The 5,653-nt window shown below is 41.1% G+C and overlaps 1 pseudogene; it reads right to left on the bottom strand.

The window, feature by feature from the left end:
* Nucleotides 1-1,275: 1,275 nt before the first annotated feature.
* On the bottom strand, nt 1,276-1,677 carry LOC106696387 (annotated as a pseudogene).
* Nucleotides 1,678-5,653: the final 3,976 nt, after the last annotated feature.

Genomic DNA, 5,653 nt, shown 5'->3' on the forward strand with positions numbered 1-5,653 from the left:
CTATAAGCCAAGTCTGATTACCACACCCCTTATTGTGCTCCTCCTTTGTGTAGTTTTTGGGTTGATCCCAGTTAGCTTACTCACTCATTCATGTGCTCTGCAAATGTGTATTGAGTGCCTTTGGTATATTAAGCATTGAACTAGAGATCCTGCTGATTCAGATCTTGTAAGGGAGATAAACAAGTAAATAAAAACACAATAAAGAACCCTGGCCAGGTAGCTCAGTTGGTTAGAACATCGTCCCAATACACCAACGTTGCAGTTCCACCCCCGGTCAGAACACATACAACCAATGAATCAACCAATCAAAGAATCAACCAATAAATACATAAATAAGCAGAACAACAAATCGACCTCTCTCTCTTCTCTCTCTGAAAATCAATTTTTTAAAAAGTACAGTAGGGAAAAATGGCAGAGGAGACATAGGTTATGGAGGAAAGACTCAAAACCCAGACTGGGGGTGTTAGGGAAAGTTTATGAGAAATGCTACTGCAGTTGCCTGAAGACCCCATGAGTTATTCAATGAGGGAAAGACCATCAACAGAATAGAGAACTGCATATATTGTGTGATTCCGGATTGTAAAGAAAATATTATACACACATACATGCATATACATATATAGACTACGAGTAGTTGATTTTATGCAATATGCTGGTAGTAGAGTCAGAGGACTAGGCATGATGTGACATTATTATTCTCACACTTTGATTACAGCATAATACTATGACATGCACATTTTTTAAGCTTACTTTAAAAAAAGACTTGCCACCTAGGCATCCGGCCTAGGCATCCGGCCTAGGCTGTTGAATACAAATACTTTTATATATAAGAAACATTTTAGTACAAATTTTGTAACTTAATTTTTACAATATCCTGTTATACATAATTATTAATAATGAAGTACAACAGGCAACACAATAGCCTTAACACAATGGCCTCAGCTGTTGTCTCGGAAAGACTGAAGGTTCGCTGCTCCTTGCCCAGGGCAGCCCTTCAGGAGCTCCTCAGTAAAGGACTTATTAAACTAGTTTCAAAGCACAGAGCTCAAGTAATTTACACCAGAAACACCAAAAGTGGGGATGACCAGCTGTTGGAGAAGATGCATGAACAACAGGTCTGACTGGCTGTACATTTTGAAAAATAAACCTTTATTAAAGAAAAAAAATAGAACATTACAACCCTAGAGCAACCCCTACAGAAGCCCCCTGCCCCTTAAGCTCCTTCCAATCACTATCCCCAAAAGTAATCACTATTCTGATGTCTATTACCATAGATTAGTTTTTCCTGCTTTTCAATCTTATAGAAATTTCTCCAACAGCTGGGGCATCCCCACCTTTGGTGTTTCTGGTGTAAATTACTTGAGCTCTGTGCTTTGAAACTAGTTTAATAAGTTCTTTACTAAGGAGCTCTTGAAGGGCTACCCTGGTCAAGGAGCAGCAAATCTTCAGTCTCTCTGAGACAACAGCTGAGGTTATAAACTTATAGTTGGGAACTTCCTTACAGAATTTGTCATATGCTTCTTTGTCAAACAAGACTAGGTTATTGAGCTTGTCCCAAATTTAGCCTTTGAACGACTTCTTCTTTTTGGCCTTCCCCCAGACTTATTCATGGGGGTGTTTGTCTTTCTTGGCCGACTTTCCAGCATCTTTCTTCTTCTTATCATCCTTGGGCAACATTGCAAGACTTGGAGAGCAAGGCTCCGCTGCTACCTCACCAAGATCCTATTAGTGTTTCTGATTTCTTGGGATATATTCCTAGAAGTGGGATTACTGGGTCAAATGGGAGTTCCATTTTTACTTTTTTGAGGAAACTCCATACTGTTTTGCACAGTGGCTGCACCAATCTGCATTCCCACTAGCAGTGCATGAGGGTTCCTTTTCTTTCATATCCTCTCAAGCTGTATAGTTAAAATCTGTAGTTTTCTCTGTTTATATTTCATTAGAAAATTTACTTTAAAAATAACCTATAGGAGAAACAAGAAGCGACTAAACAGGAAAAGCTAAAATGGACAGGTACCAACCTGTAAATATTTGCACTGGAAGGAAACCAAAAACTTCATTTTTTTCACTAGGCTAATCCCTCCCAGGACAAGTAGAAACATGGTAAGTATTCAACAATTTCTCAATGTTATTGTAATAAAACTAGAGGCCCAGTGAACAGATTTGTGCACCAGTGGGGACCTTCGGCCTGGCCTACGGGAATTGGGCCGAAACCAGCTCTCCAACATCCCCCAAGGGGTCCCAGAATTAGGTGATGTAGCAGAATACAAAATTAACACCCAGAAATCTATGGCTTTTTTGTACACCAGTAATGAACTCAAAAGAAAGAGAAACAAAACAAAACAAAAAATCCCATGTACCATTGCACCAAAAAATTAAGATATGTAGAATTTTGAAAATGGCAGAGGCTTAGACGGACGTGTTGTGCTTTGTCCCGAGCAGATAGGGGCGAGAGATAGAGAAGACATAAACAAATGGAAGAATATCCATGTTCATGGAATGATAGAATCAACATCATTAAAATGACCATACTACCCAAAGCAATCTATAGATTTAATACAATCCCCATTAAAATACCAATGGCATATTTCACAGACCTCAAACAAACTCTCCAAAAATTCATATGGAATAAAAAGGACCCTGAATAACCGCAGCAATCTTGAGAAAGAAGAACAAAGTTGGAGGGATAACAATACAAGGTATCAAGTTATATTACAAAGTCACTGTTTTCAAAACTGCCTGGTACTGGCACAAGAACAGACATATAGACCAATGCAACAGAACAGAGAACCCAAAAATAGACCCAAGCCATTATGCTCAATTAATATTTGACAAAGGAGGCAAGAGCATACAATGGAGTCAAGACAGCCTCTTCAATAAATGGTGTTGAGAAAATTGGACAGATACATGCAAAAAAATGAAACTAGACCACCAACTTACCCATACACAAAAATAAACTCAAAATGGATAAAGGATTTAAACATAAGACGGGAAACCATAAAAATCTTAGTAGAATCCATAGGCATCAAAATATCAGACATAAAAAAACCAAGATGGCGGCATAGGTAAACACCTGACATTGCTGCCTCTCACAACCGCTTCAAAAATACATCTTAAAGACAAAACGGACATCATCCAGAACCACAGGAAGGCTGGCTGAGTGGAAATTCTACAACTAGAAGGAAAGAGAAAAGCACACTGAGACTCAGAGGAGGTGCGGAAGTAAAGTGCAGAGGTACGGAGGCGCACGTGGAAAGGGCTGGCAACTGAGGACACGGTTGTCTTTTTCAATTGGGAGGGAGTCTCAAGCTCCCGACTGCTCTGAACTCCAGTTCCGGGCAAGTCTCTGGGGACCCAGACTCATACGGGGAGAAACTGGACTGTCTGGCATTAGTCGGAACTCGAGGGGGGCTTTCTCTCAGAGGTGCTTGCAGAGATTACCGGAACACTGAGACGCGGGGCCTCTTAGGGTAGGACTGAGGAGCAGCCATAGCTGCTTGCTCCACCCTGTTGTTCCCCTGAGACCCGCCCCACCCAAGCTGTGCACAGAGGCTTTTGCATATGAAAGGTCTGGCCCTTTGCAACCTGAAAATTATCGAATAAACTGCAGCTGGGTCAGAGAGACCCAAAACATCCAAAAGAAGGCCGAATGCCCCACAGCAGCTTGCATTGCTTCACAGCTGGGCCTCATCTGGGCACCTCCAAACCCCAAACAAAGAAGAGGACTCTGCAGATCTCTCCATAGCTCCTGCTGGGTAGCCTCAGGCAGAGGCTAAATTAGCACCTCCTTAGAGATCCAAGAGCCAGTGTACCCAGTGGTCAGAGTGGGACCATCCAGATTACAACTCCTCAGATCCATAAGGGACACACTCAGGGGGCAGACTCAGTGAGCACCAAAGCCCCACTGAAGCAAGTCTTGCCCCAGAAGGGTGTCTCCAGCACAGAAGTTCTCCCACTGCAGACACAGCTGATTCTCACAGCCAATTGGCCTGGAGGTCAATTCCTCCCAGTGATACCTACAACAATCAAGGCTTAACTACAACAAGACTGTGCACAAAGCCCACAAAGGGGTGCACCAAGAGTGTCCACCTCAGGTAATTGAGGAGGCTGAGCCACTGGGCACTATAGGACACCTAGCACACAAAGCCAGTCTATCAACACAGGAACCATACAAAATGTGGAGACAAAGAAACAGGTCACAAATGACAGAAATGGAGGAAAGCAAACTACTGGATATAGAGTTCAAAACCACACTTTTAAGGTTTTTCAAGAATTTTCTAGAAACCGCTGATAAATTTAGTGAGACCCTCAAGAAATCTAGTGAGACCCTCGAGGTTATGAAAAAGGACCAACTAGAAATTAAGCATACACTGACTGAAATAAAGAATATTATACAGAGTTCCAACAGCAGACAAGAGGATTGCAAGAATCAAGTCAAAGATTTGAAATATGAAGAAGCAAAAAACACCCAACCAGAAAAACAAAAAGAAGAAAGAATCCAAAAATATGAAGATAGTGTAAGGAGCCTCTGGGACAACTTCAAGCGTACCAACATCCGAATTATGGGGGTGTCAGAAGAAGAGAGAGAGCAAGATATTGAAAACCTATTTGAAGAAATAATGACAGAAAACTTCCCCCACCTGGTGAAAGAAATAGACTTACAAGTCCAGGATGCTCAGAGAACCCCAAACAAAAGGAATCTAAAGAGGACCACACCAAGACACATCATAATTAAAATGCCAAGGGCAAAAGACAAAGAGAGAATCTTAAAAGCAGCAAGAGAAAGAAACTCAGTTACCTATAGGGAGTACCCATACGACTGTCAGCTGATTTCTCAACAGGAACTATGCAGGCCAGAAGGGAGTGGCAAGAAATATTCAAAGTGATGAATAGCAAGAACCTACAACCAGGATTACTTTACCCAGCAAAGCTATCATTCAGAATTGAAGGTCAGATAAAGAGCTTCACAGATAAGAAAAAGCTAAAGGAGTTCATCACCACCACACCAGTATTATATGAAATGCTGAAAGGTATCCTTTAAGAAGAGGAAGAAGAAGAAAAAGGTAAAGATACAAATTATGAACAACAAATACACATCTATCAACAAGTGAATCTAAAAATCAAGTCAATGAATAATCTGATGAACAGAATAAACTGATGAATATAATAGAATCAGGGGTATAGAAAGGGAGTGGACTGACTATTCTCGGGGGCAGGGGGGAAGAGGTGTGGGGTGTGCGAGAAGAAACTGGACAAAAATCGTACACCTATGGATGAGGACAGTCGGGGGGGAGGGCAGAGGGTGGGGTGGGAACCGAGTGGAGGGGAGCTATGGGGGGAAAAAAGAGGAACAACTGTAATAATCTGAACAATAAAGATTTAATTTAAAAAAAAAAATATCAGACATATGTCATAGCAATATCTTTACCAATACAGCTCCTAAGGCAATGGTAATTTATTCTTGTTTTGTTTCTTTTTCTTTTGAGTTCATTACTGGTGAACAAGGAAAATATAATTAAATGGGACTACATCAAAATAAAAAGCTTCTGCACAGCAAAGAAACCATCAACAAAATAAGAAAGCGCACTGCATGGGAGAACATATTTGCCAATGTTATATCCGATAAGGGCCTAATCTCCAAAATGTATAGGAA

The sequence above is a fragment of the Myotis lucifugus genome, unplaced genomic scaffold (genome assembly GCF_000147115.1).
Source record: "Myotis lucifugus unplaced genomic scaffold, Myoluc2.0 scaffold_14, whole genome shotgun sequence".
Classification (NCBI taxonomy): domain Eukaryota; kingdom Metazoa; phylum Chordata; class Mammalia; order Chiroptera; family Vespertilionidae; genus Myotis; species Myotis lucifugus.